The 14,278-nt window shown below is 38.4% G+C and overlaps 1 long non-coding RNA gene across 1 annotated transcript in view; it reads left to right on the top strand.

The window, feature by feature from the left end:
- Positions 1-14,278, top strand: part of LOC128312768 (uncharacterized) — a 498,949-nt gene that overhangs the window by 137,377 nt on the left and 347,294 nt on the right. The gene's annotated exons all lie outside the window — the stretch shown is intronic.

Below are 14,278 nucleotides of genomic sequence, written 5' to 3'. Positions count from 1 at the left end.
CAAACGTTATCTGAGGGCCTAGTGTGTGGAAGGCACTGGGATGAGAGGCAGATAGGAATCATCTTCAGATTCAAGAAGCCGTTTTATGAATAGGGATGATGGAAACAGATGTTTGAAAGCCAGGCTGCAAGTGCTGTGGTGACTTTATGCCCAAATTGGCACAACAACCATAGGAGTCTACAGCTTAGGGGGCAGAGGATTCTTGGAGGCATTTTGGAATTACCAGAGTATAAGGTTAAAATTAAAAAGAGGCAGAGGATAATTTTGAAGTGGATTTCTGGAGCCAGGTCATGGGATGCTATTGACAAGGTAGTGGGCTTTGTCTTACAGGTTAAAAAACAGCATACCATGAGCCATATAGAGAGTCCATACAGATTGTTGGCTCTCTTGGATGTTTCAACAATGAATTGATGGGGCACCTGGGTGGCTCAGTCAATGCAGCGTCTGATTCTTGATCTTGGCTCAGGTGATGAACTCCCAGTTTGTGAGTTCGAGCCCCGCGTTGGGCTCTGAGCTGATGGTATGGGGCCTGATTAGGATTCTGTCTCTGTCTGCTCCTCCCCAGCTCATGTACTTGCTTGCTCTCTTTCTCTCTCTCAAAATAAATAAGTAAACTTAATATATGTGTGTGTGTGTGTGTGTGTGTGTGTGTGTGTGTACAAACATATATATATAATGAATGAATTAACATAAATAATGAAATATGATTTCACTTACAAATCCCACCCTTCTGGAGAAATCACATTTCTACCCACATTTCTGTGTAGTATCAGATAGCTGAAGCTCAGATATAACTGCCTATAAACGCTAGGTGTGTGCTCTCAGATTTACCACCCCCTGTCCATCCCTTTTGATTATACTTGGCCTACTGCACTCATCTTTATGAGCGCCTATCAACATTTGAGTCTGTCTTCTGCTTCTTCCATTGTCCAGCCCTTAGGAAACATATGAAACCGCACCTATCAGAAAACTGGATATCCATCTCCTTATTGCACGGGTCCTGCCTTTCAAAGAGCCAACAAACTGGTCCACTCCCCAGACACCAACGATCTCATCGGGTCATCTCTAGTGAAATCCCTCAAGTTAAGGTCAGGATGGAAAGCAGATGGCAGCAAATGAATAGCTATATTACTGCTTGTACTTCCACTTTCTTCTACTAACAATAGTGGTAGCTAATGATTATTCAATTCTAAGTGCCAGCAATTGTGCTGTTAACTTTACATGGACCCTTTCAACCCATAATCTTACAAGAACAATTATATTATTATCCCCATTTCACAAATAATACGACAGGTAGAAAGGTTGTTAAAGTGGTCAAGGTAGGACTGCCTTAAACACATATTCTCAAACAGGCTGTGGTGCCTCATCCTGGAGATATCATGCTCCTACATGGTGCTGTGAGTAGGATGTGAAAGGTAAAAATAGGATGAACTAGACGGAGTACATATATTGGGATTCGCAGTGATTCTTACGCTGCGTTTTTATGTGTTCAAAGAAATTATCTTCCAACCTAATTAAAACCCCACTCAAGGAAAGCCTACTCAGAATTGGCCTGCACATTGTACACATCAACTGCCCTCCAGATGTACACAGGTCACGGTCTGAGACCCGAGCAGACCTGCAGCTGACAGAAAGCAGAATAATAGTGATCTGTAAACTCTGTCGATTAGTCTAGAAAGAACTTCTCCTTAAATAACAAACAAAGAGAAAGAGTAATTTTAATAACTTTTAGGGGGAAATTGCAGGATGAAGGAAAGGAACTTTGTCATGAAGACTCAGAAGAATAACAAATTTAGGAAAATTATGGAGACTAGTTTGGTATTTTCAGGGGAATGCAAGGAAACATTGCTTCTCTGAAACAGACGCAGATGACTATAATAAAGACAGGGGAGATAAAAGATATTAGGATGAGATGAAAATACAGATGAGTGATATAAAAGATGTCAGGAAAACTGAAAAAACTTAAAAAAAAGGAATAACACAATTCAAATAATTCCTAAAACTGGGGGAAAAAAAGGAAGGGTCAGAAATTCTACTTTCTGAATGACAGACTATGTGGTTCAGATTAACCTCCTGCTGAGAAAACCTAGAAAAAAATGGAAGAAATATTAATGAAACAAATATAAAAAAACAGCACATTGATGTACATGCAGGATAATATGATATAAAATCAAGAGGAACAACAAAGAAGAAAAATGGATCCAGAGGTGATCCACATAATAAAGCTATAAACCACAGATTAAAAAAAATAAACAACTGTACTAAATATTTTTCATTAATAGCAGACATGATTGGCAATTTGATAGGACCTTGGAAACTGTAAAAAGAATCCAATTGAAATTCTAGATATGAAACAAATATATGATAACTAAGAATGATAATGTATTATGTGTCAAAGAGCAGATTCAACAAAGCCAAACAATTAGTTAACTCAAAGAAAATATCCAGCATAAAATTTATAAAGACAAATGAATAAGTATGTGTGTAATATACCTAGACAGTCCATTAAGAAAGTCTCAGATAATTGGAGACCCAGAAGAGAGTCTCATAATAGATAATTGGAGACCCAGAAGGGAAGGAGAGAGGGGGAGAAGGGCAAAAAGCAATATGAATTCCTCAAAAATGGCAAGAGAAATTAAGCTACACATTTCAGAAGCCCTAGAAATCCCATGCAGGATGAATATATAAAAACAGCACACCTAGGAACATTATAACAAAACTGCTAAAACCAAGAACAAAGATGAAAAAAACCCCAATGACTTAATAACAGAGGGAAAGTGGGGAAGATTATTATCCTCCAACAAGCAGCAATAAGATAGATGATTTATCAACAGAATCTATAGAAATCAGAAGACAAAGGAAGATATCTTCAAGGTGCTGAAAGAAAATGATAGACATCCTAAAATGTTACACTTAAAAAATAAACCCTTCAAAAACTAATGTGAATTTAAGATATTTTCAAGCAAATAGAAGCCAAGGGAATTCATCATTAGCAGAATTGCACTAGTAGAAACGCTAAAAAGAGGCATTCATTCAATGCACAAGAACTGTATATCATACAGAAGAGAAATGGAAGAATGGATAAAGAACATCAAAAAAGTAAACACTTGTGTAAATGTAATTGCAGCAGATAACCAGGATTTATCATGAACTCTACAAAATGATGAGAAAAAAAAGACAACCCAGTAGGAACATGTGCACAATCCTTTAACCAGCCCCATAGGAAAGAAGACATTGGCGGCCAGACACCGTGTGAAGGTGTTCATCCTCATTAGCAATCACGTGGTACAAATTGAAATCAAGATGAAGTACCTCTAAACGCTCACCAGGATACTGAAGCAAAAAGACTGATAGAAGCGAGTTGGTGGTGAGAAAAGAAAAAAGGGCAACTCTCATATGCAGATGGTGGAAGTTAAATTATCAGAGCCACTATGGAAAAACAGTGTAACATTATCAAAATTGATAATCAACATGCTCATGACCCAGCAATTCTATTTCTCTTTATATATCAAATAGAAGTATAAGCACTTGGGCACCAAAAAACATGCTCAGAAGGTTCATCATTTGCAATAGCTCCAAGATGAAACAATCCAAATGCCCATCAGCAGTGTTATGGATAAACAAATGGCGGTCTAGTCACCCAATAGGATACTGTAGATGAGGGGGGTCAGCAAATTACAGCCCATGGGCCAACTGTGGCCCATCACCTATTTTTGTAAATGCACTTTATTGGAACACAGCCATGCTCATTCTTTTATATAATGGCGATGGCTCCTTTCATGCAATGACACAGTTGAGTTGTTGCAGTAAAGACCATCTGGTCTGCAAAACCAGAAATTTTTAATATCTTATCTGCACAGAAAAAGTGTGCCAAACCCTGGCATAGGCCAGTGAAAATAACTACAGATACATTTGTTAACGTGTGTGAATCTTAAAATCTTGAGCAACAGTAAGCCACACCCTTCAAAAAAAGTCACATAAACAACATGCTTTAAAATATATTTCTGATCGCCTTCACTTGTGTCTAGAATTTTCTCCTTGTTAAAATTTAACTCTGTCCTTTCAGTTGCCCGGTACGAAAATCTATGTTTTTGTATCCCATCCATTAGAAAGTCTTACTCACTCAACCTTTCACATACATTAGGTGTCCAACCACATCTCACCACCTCCTCCCCTATCATTCTGGTTCAAGTCACCATCACCTCTCATTAGGACTATGGCAATAATCTTCACTGGTATCTCTCCTTCTGCCCTTGGCCTTATTCGCAGCAGGTAGAGTAATTCCATGAAAAAAACAAATCAGTTCAGACTACTTCTTTGCTCAAAACTCTTCACTGGCTTTCCTTTTCAGAGCAAATGCCAAAACTCTTACTATCACCCACATGGCATTGCACGATCTGGTTTTAGATGACCACAGTGGCTTCATTTCCTACTACGCCCCCTGTCATTCATTGTAGACCAGGAGCACTAATATCTATGCTTTTCCTTGAACATAGGAGTAGTCAGTGTCGCTGCACATCTACTTGTTCTGGTGTGCTCCTCTTTTGGACACCCCCTTGGCTTTCTCACCTACTTTGGGTCTTTTCTCCAATATTTCTTAGTGAGTGCTTGCTTTCCCTTTGTATTTAAACATTCAGCTTCCCCACTCCTGGCATTCACTTGCCTGCTTTATCTATCTCCAAATTATTTATCACTCTCTAAAATAGTCTATCTCTATTTTTCCTTGTAAGTTTCACAAAGACAGGAGTTTTGTTTCTTTTGCTCACTTTCATATCCCAAACGCTTAGAATAATGAGTGACACAGAGTAACAATTAATAAATATTTGTCTCACAAAGAAATAAGCTGAGGACTTTGGGAGTTCTAAGAAAAAATAAAAGGGAGAAAAATAACAGCAGAAATGATAGAGATGGAGGACGGAGAAAGGAGGTCTCACCTAACTGCCAAAAGTGTTCACAAGGGAAGCTGGAGCAGAGGTATCAAAGATAAAAATTTTTTAAATCCCAAGAAGTAATTAGTAAGTAAAGAAAAAAGGGCTTTTGCTTCTCTGATGAAATGAGTGAAAAAGAACTGAAGAAAACATATCCTAGCCAAATTTATGATGTGGCAGGATAAAAGAAAATTTGACAAGTCCTCAGTTGAGGCAGTCGGGGAAAGAAACAGGTTACCAACAGAAAAACACAAATCATCTGGCCCAGACTTCACTACATCAAAAGTTAGAATATACAGAGTGACAGCTGATGAGTTTTAAGGGAAGAAGGTTGTGATCCCGAATGTTTACACCTATCCCAGTTCCCAGTTACCTTTCATGTTTGTGACAAAGGAAACGTAATTCTCCAACGTGCAGCAGCATGGAAATATGCCACCAATGTTTTTGTTTGTTTGTTTGTTTTGGGAAAAAACAATTACCTGAAGAGATCCTCCAACTAACTGCAAAATAAATCCACATTAAAAAAAATAAAAAATAGTCAAGGTAACAAATTAGACGTACTAATATCCTCTGTCCTTAACATCAGAGTGCCTAATACCAAAGAAGGAATATGGGGGAACAGAACGAACATAAGATAACATGTGAGTATAAATCAGAGCTCATTCACTAATTAGCTCTGTGACTTAGGACAAAGTGTTCAAGCTCTTTGAGTCTCAGTTTCTTTATTTATAATATTAAGATAATGATATCCGACACTCACAGATGGGTTGAGGAGATAAAATTCGATACTACACGTGAGTAGGGTTTACAAATTACTCTAAAAATGTTAATACTTATTATTACTCACCTAGGAGTTTATCCAGCTTTCAATCAAATTAGTAGAGTGACTTTGTTATGGATTGTTTGTGTCCCCCTCCCCATGTTCCTGTGTTGAAATCCTAACCCTCAATGTGATGGTACTAGGAGGTGGAGCTTTGGAAGGTGATTAGGTCATTAGGGTGGAGCCTTCATGAATGAGCTTAGTGCCCTTCTTACAAAGAAGAGATACCAGAGCTTGTGCCTTCTCTTGTGTCTGCTCTCTACCTGTGAGGACTTAGGGAGAAGACAGCCTTCTGTGAATCAGGAAGGGGGCCCTTACCGGACATAGCTCTACAGACATCTTGATCTTGGAATTCCAACCTCCAGAACTGTGAGAAAAAAGTCTGTTATTTAAGACACCCAGTCTATTGGATTCTGTTATAGCAGCCTGCACTGAGATAGGCTTTTAGTTTTCTTTTCGGCGGATAGCCGTTTCCATGAACAAGGGATTTGTTGTGGAACAGTGAAGACAGCTCGCTGTATTTAGAAATATAAATATAGGTCTCAGTTACCACAACCTAGATCTAGCTGCATAAAAACAAGCATTGTTTCCTTCTACAGAATTCTATAGAATTGGATTTCACCCTTAAGTCACATTTGTGATTTATACATGAATCAATCAAGTTATTCTCTTAATAGAAGCTGTATAGTCTCTGTCCTGAGCAGGCTCTAGTCCTGGCCAGGGCTGCCTTGATCCTGCGTCCTCAAATTCCTTTCCTGAGTGAAGCCTTTCCTCCTATCTCCAGATGTCTGTCCATCATCTCTGGTCAGTCCCTTTCAAACTTTAGTGTGAACTGTTCAAGTACATGATTTACAGGCCAATCTTATTCTTTACTATCCTCCATTGCTAATTTAGGATTGTGTTGTTTACATTTTCACAAACATTCATGTTGGAATTCTAACTAAACTATAACTAACTGATGTCCATACAGATCTGTACAGTGATAAAACAATGTCTATGACATAGCATTAAAAGAGAAAGGATGTAAAAATTGTGTGTAGCATGAGATCTACATTATGTAAAAACGCTAACAAAATAGATTAGAAAGAATTGGACCTCGTGTTGAGCGTGGTTATGTCTGGGGAGTTGGATTAGCACATTATTTCAGAAAATTGGTTTCATGAAACAATAGTTCCCTGAGATATTCCAAGTTGTCAAAATGTTTAAGAAATTCTACAAGTAAAACCCTCATCTCAGAAATTCACATCACAAGGAAAATTATCAAGTGAGATGATAAATAATTTAGTAAAAAAAATTACCTTAAGTTTTTTTTAATTCCAAATTTCCAAACTTATTTGGAAAGAGAATTCTTTACATTTATTATCAAATATAATTTCCTGGAACATACTTTGAAAACTAAATATTCCAAAATGTCCCCAGTGGACATAAATTATTAAAATTTTTAAAAATTTTTCTTTATTTTTTATATTTGTCAAAGTAACATACCATACTCTCTTTTGAACCAGTAAACAATGCAAGATTTTACTTAAAAATTAATAATTTCATGCCAACTCATTTTCATTTCTATCTCTTAAGGTAACAAAATTTAGCATATTGATATGCATTAATCCATTTCTTTCCCCACAGACAGGTTTATATGTTCATATGCACAAGTGCTTAGGGGTAATATTATTTTACAAATCACTTATTTACAAAAGTAGGATCATTTTATATTACATTATTCTCCCATACTTTACTTTCATCTAACTTTCATTTAACTTTCATCTAACAGTTTACTTTCATATAACTATCCCTCAAAGTCTAATTCAGTTTTTTGAATAGTTAGATACCTTTGCAAAGAATGGATATACCACAGTTTATTCAGCCGTTCCCTTATCGATGGACATTTCAGTTACTTCCACTTTATTGCTAACACAACGATGATGTATCCTTGCACACATGTATTTATTTAGAGGCATCTTTGAAGGGGATCAGTTCTGATCAGTACAATTTCTGAATCAGAATATATATTTATTTTTATTGTGGTAGATATTGCCACATTACTCTTTAATAATATTGTAGCATTGCTTCCCCCTCCTAGTAAATATGCCCATTTCCCTAACTGCACCAGCACTTGATACAATGGTTACTTTTATTTTAATGGTATAATGAGTCAGAAATGGAATTCTGTTTCCTTGCTTTTCTTAATAGTATGACCACACACCTACCGATACATGAAATATATAATTCTTTGTTGTCTTTGTTTTTGAACTTGATAAAAATGTATCATGCTATGGTTATACTTGCACAGCTTGCCCTTTTATTCATGTTGTGTTTTTAAAATTCACCCATATTGAACAATGTGGCTACAATTCTTTTTTTTTTTTCACAACTGAATAGTATTCCCGTGTGTGAATATATTTAATGTATTTATTCTCCTTTCGGTGTACATTCAGGTTGTACATTGAAAGATTCCCGAGAATCAGTTGGATTCTCCAGAGTGTCATTTAAGATACATAGTCAAAGTTCCATGTACTTCCATACCTAAAAGTGAGATTACTAGGTTATAGGATATAAAAAGTTTTGACTTCATAACTTTTAACAAATAATTTTCTGGTGATGTTACAAATTTATACATTAGAATTTTATATGAGTTGTCATTTCTCCAAAGTCTTGCCTGTGAATTGGTTTGTGAGCATAATTGGTTCTAGAAACATGCTTGTAACTCCAAGCACTTGTATATCAAAGTGAATTTCAAGAACCATTGGCTCAGTTGTGATCATGTGATGCTCGGCATCATGTACTACTCATATGGTAAGACATCACTTGCCTATCAAGTTAAAATTTATTAGAAATGTTTGCTTGTCTTCCAGAACACTTGCAGAACAAGTTACTTGCGATCCAAGGTTTTACTGTACTTGGTGCTGTCGGGTTTTAAAATTCTCTAACAAATTTGTTGACTTCTAATGATCTGTCATTATGGTACCTCACCTTAGTTTTGATTTCCTGGATTACAAGTGAGATCAAACAGGTCACCCATTTATGCTTATTTGCCTTTCACATTTCCGTTTCTTGGGAATACCTATTCAAGGCTTTTGTTCATTTATCTAATAAGGTGTTTGCCGTCTTTTACTTACTAATAATAGTATGGAGAATTCTTTGTCATTTACACTTGTGGGAACTGTTGGGGTTAACAGTTGGGGTTTGATGTCACTTCCTTTAATGACTTTCCAATACAGTTACTGTTATGATTTGTTACATTAACATTTGCTGAGTAGAGCTCTGGGGTGCTGGGTGGTGAGCTGTGGTTCAGCAAAAGATCACAAGAGAAAGTGAGATACAGAAGTTCATTATTCACAGGTCCTGGAGGAAGTACACTGCACGCTTTGAAGGGCCACGTGGGACGTGAAGGCAGGGTGGAGGCAGAGAGAGTCAGACGTGGGGCACCTGTATTTCTGAGGGTCCATCGGTAGAGTGCTTTGGCATTCCATATTGGTCAATTCAAACCAAAAAGAGCCCCCAGGGTTTTGGTAAGCTCCATGGGGGTCTTCTCTAAGGGGCATACAGGGAAAGGCTCTGAGAGGTAGGGGAGGCTGTTTATCAGAAGTGTTTTGGGGGGATCAAATCAGGAATTAATATTTGCTTGTGTTCTCCAGGCTGTTACCTAGGGCATGGGCTTACATGAGGGGCTAATGCAGGCTGCTTGGCCAAACAAAATAGATGCCCAGGCAACACTACCTGGTATCATCTCTGCTTCTCTACTTCAAAGCTACTATTTGTCCTGTAATATTAATACATGTTTTGAAGGGAAAAGTTTAAAACTGCATACATATTTCATCCCTCGTCAGACTTTTAATGTATTCACTTGCTAAATAATACCTATACAGATTTGTGGTTTCCTATTTGATTCAGTGGGTTGTAATGTACTACTATCATTGTTTATTTTAATGCTCCGGTTTCTCCAGTTTGGCCAGCAGGAGTCCCTTCAAGGTGGCTTCTGTGTCCTTTTAGCACATCCTTTCATTTTTTGAGTGCTTTCTTGCTTTCTTGCATGATCAGGTATATTAGGTTCATCTGGCATTTTTTATGTCCTAGCTCAGAATCAGTCATATCTTCACAGATCTCTGATTCTTTATGATGGAGAATGCTAATTAGAAGTCAAGATCTGTGTTTATGTGTGTTCATTGTTATCGGGGTGTCCTTGATCCCAGGATCTCCCAGTAAAAGAAATAAGGATTCATGCTGGGGGCGGGAGGAAGAGTATATGCATATATACACATATATGTATAGATACAAACACGCATAGACATATTAACAACTGTATATACTTTTCTATTTATACATATTGAAAACTGTTAGTTCACGTCTCCGGTAGGCAAAATAATGGCCCTTCACCGATGTCCACATTCCAATCCAACTGTGGACATGTTATCTTATTTGGAAAAGGGGGATTAAAGTAGCAAATTACGTTGCCATTTAGCTGATCTTTAATAGGAAGATCATCCTGGATTATCGAGCTTTGTCCAATGTAATCACAAAAAGTCTTAAAAGTGGAAGAGGAAGGCAGAGGAGGTCACAGCAATGTGATATGAGAATGACTCCACTCATCAGGCTGTCTTTGAGGTAAAGGAAGAGGGCACAAACCAAGGAGTACGGACAGCCTGTAGGAGCTGGAAAAGGCGATGACACCTCTAATGGAGTGCAGCTTTGCCAACAGCTTGATTGGAGCACGTTGATGCCTGTGTTGGATTTCTAACTTATGGAGCTAGAAAACAATAAATTCTTGTTGCTGGGGGTTGCAAAATATGCAGCGATGGAAAATGAGTGCCATAGCAGTACCGGAGGTTCTAATCCAGTCTCCCTGGTTTGTTCTAGTTCCCTCTCTTTTTTGTTAAGTCCCTTTTCCAACAACAAGAGTTCTGACTGCCATTCTCCTTAGAAAAACTTCCTGTTCTTCAGTCCTCCTGTATCTAGTCAGTTTTCCATCCTCACATCCACCTGCCCACAAACAGAGATGCCCTCTCCACCCTGCTTTGGTCTGGCTCCCCATGCCAGGTCCTCCCATACTGGGTCATTCTCATGCAAGGGTGACCTCAGCTTGCTCAGATACTAACCCTCGGTGCCGGGCCACCCTCCACAGGTGTACCTTCCTCACCCCGCTTGGGATCTCATTATCAACACTACATCCTCTCTCCTGCACAGATGCCCCTTTCCCTGTTCACTTTGACACTCCATGCAGCTATGTCCCCCCGCGTCCAGCCGCCTGTCTGATTGCTTTGTCTCAGTGAATGGCTTTACATCTACATTGTTCAGAGAAGGTACAGAAAGGGAAAGTATGAGAGAGAGGGGGAATATTTGATATATTATCTAGAGGGTAGATGTTTTACATATTTTCTATTTTCCTTACTCTGTGCTGGATTCTGGATAATTTCCTTGATTTTATGTTCTAGTTCCTTGATATTCTCTTCAGCTATGTCTCCTATGTTATTTTTAAATTAATTTAAATTTCAGTTTGTTCTTTGTTTTGTTTTACTTTCAACTTCCTGGACAACCAGTAGGGTTGAGCACAGTTGATTATAATTTTTAAATACTTACTGGGATTTTCTCTTCTGTGAATTGTTTAGCCATATTTCTTGTCCAAATTTCTACTGAGTGTAACAACATCCTCACAGTGGTTATATCTGAACTGTTGCATTATCATTGGCTTTATTTAATCATGTATGTGTTTCAGTTTTCTGAGTGATCACTTAGAACTAAATTACAAGTTTGCATTCATCATCATCAGAAAATCAGTTTCAAAATAAAACAACTAAAAAGTGGTCCTATAATTTATACTACATTTCTTTTTAACAAAAGAAAAAATGGCAAACGGTGAGAACTGAGACAGATATGCTCTGTCTCCTAACTGGCTTATTCAGGGAGGGCACATTACCACTGTTAGCTCTCATTCTCCATCTCCAAATCCAGTGATTTATTTTTGTTACTGATTTTAAATAAATAAAGCTGTTATAATGTTCTCCCTCCAGACATGGATGATGGCTGATGCTCACAAGGTCTTAGGAGAAAGCTGCTGTCAGATCGCCAAGGCCATGTAGGCCCATTTGTGAAAGGTATTACATTATCTTGTGAATTCAGTCTCTTGTTCCTGACATTCAATAGATTAATTTTGCTTTTATTGGTTTCCCACCAACACTATCCTCAATATTTGTAGTTGCGCACTGTTCACAGTAGGATTAATCTTACAGAAGAACGTGGCTAAGCTTGAAAACCAAGGGGGGGGGGTGGGGAAATGGGGGGTGGGGCTGTCTAGCCACCATGAGGGCTTCTGCCAATTGATCAATATTAATCTACTTGTTTCACTACTTTTTTTCTTCTTATTTACTCCTCTGTCCTGTCATCCTTGCACGTTTCTTTGCAGATTATAACATTTTGTTTTATAGGCAACTCACATTTTGAAGATGATTTTATCTAAAAAAAATGTTGAGGCACATTGGTAACCATGTGTTATGCACTGTGCTACTGAGAAGTCAGCAATAGATTCTAGAAACCAAGAGGTTCAAAGGGAAAGAGAAAACTGGGCTTGACATTAGCCATGCCTGCACCCTAGCTTAGCTACTCATTGCCACCAGGAGCCACAATGTCCTCATCTATAACACATGGACACAAATTAACTGATGAATTTATTAACTCAGTAAGCATTTATTGAACAGTTACTATGTGTCAGTAATGTGAGCTATTTAAAATATTAAATCAGAGGAAAATTGGCACATTCCAGGAAGTCAATAAATACCAATTTCCTTCCCATATATAAGAAAGGTGGTACAGACTACATTGAATTATAAATTTCCAGTTCCCTGATGATAGCTTTAAACTGAAGCTAGCCCATTATTGGTCCATTAACTTGGGCCTTTGTGGGGAAAAGCAGTGTCTTATTGCTTGGGAATTGACTTGTGAGTTTAATAAGTAATAACATTCACCACCCTGAAAATCTCAGGAGAGAAATGTTGCAGAATGTAATTGAGATATTGTCTGTCAATTTATTTAGTGGCCATTGAGGAGGAAGTGCAAAGTTCTAAATAAAGCCCTTTGTACAATACCTTACACATCTAGAAGAACTCAATACAGGTTTCCCCTGCTCTCAGAAAGAAATCCCCAAAATTATCTCTAGGCTTTTCTGGTACCTGAGGACACATCTTGCTAATGGACGTACAAAATAAATCAAGATAAAGCACGATGCTCATAGACACAAGTCAAAGCTCTGGTGGCTTGAGGCTGAGATGCTGAGTTCTGGGGGAGGGAGCTTGGTGGGGCCACTCTCCAGGCTCCATGCGGCTGCCTCTGTAATGGCTGCTGCAAAAGAAACGTGGAATGCCATTTTCACATTCAGCCTTTTTCGTAAAAGCCCAAGCCCTCTTTGGATTTCTTTTGGTTAGGGAAAACAGGTATTAATGTAGGTCTCTCATAAAATTTTGCAAAGGGGTATAACATGGACCTTTGAAAAGTGGGGGATACTTGTATTTAAAATTCTGATCATCTTTATTATTTCAAGTGTAATCATTTAATCTGAATTCTGGAAATGATAAAAGAATCAACAATTAGTCTATTTTATATTGTGGTAAACAGTGGAAATCACGCTCATGCATGCAACACACACACACACACACACACACACACACACACACACACACTCTTTCTCGCTGTCTCTCTCAAAATAAATAAATAAACATAAAAACAAAGAATGCAGACATGTTTCCTTTGGAGTTGAGAGGGAGTGACGATGAAGAACGAGCTTGCTTTATAATCTTGCTTTATAATCATTCTCTTTGCCATAATCCAACAGCAATCAAGATATAGTTTGTTATTTCTACACGATGGCTTCTTTTTTGTATGTTCGTTTTTGAAAGGGCGGGCCTACGCCGGCAGACTCCATCCTGTTCTGTGTCCTTCACCTTGACCACACCTCCTCCCCTTGAGTAAACCCCCCCTCACCTGCCTACCAGGACTCGGACCCTTCCCCAGGACCCCTCCCCAGCCAATCGGCTGAGGCCATAGCCATTACCTCACCAACTGCCCCCAGGCCCCAATAAAACCTTTGTCCTTTTGAAACTCACTCTCTTTCCCTGGTATCTCACCAATGCGTCGGTGCAGGTAGGGGATTGAGCTCGAGCTAGCTCGAATAAAGGCTCTTTGCTTTTGCATCGGACTCGGCTCCCTAGTGGTCTTTGGGGATCACGAATTCTGGGCATAACAGTTTTCCCAAGTATAAAATTGAATCTGAATATTAATCCAGTGTCTTCTCCAACATGTGCTCTGGAGATGCACTGATGCAGCTAACTTCCAGATTTTGTAAACCCAGAAGTTGAGGCCCAGAGAGGAGATATGACGTGCCCAGAGTATACACAGCCTGTTGTTGCCAGAGACAGAAAAAGGCAAAGTTCTCTGCTTCACTCTGCCTGCCTTAGGATCGAGGAAAATGATAAAGGGGACTAAAACCAAGCCTATCTCAAGTTGAGAAATTTTCTTTGAATAATTGAATCAGTAGGTTTGTGGC

Source organism: Acinonyx jubatus, chromosome F2 (assembly GCF_027475565.1).
Source record: "Acinonyx jubatus isolate Ajub_Pintada_27869175 chromosome F2, VMU_Ajub_asm_v1.0, whole genome shotgun sequence".
NCBI lineage: Eukaryota > Metazoa > Chordata > Mammalia > Carnivora > Felidae > Acinonyx > Acinonyx jubatus.
This window is presented reverse-complemented; position numbering and strand designations above follow the sequence as displayed.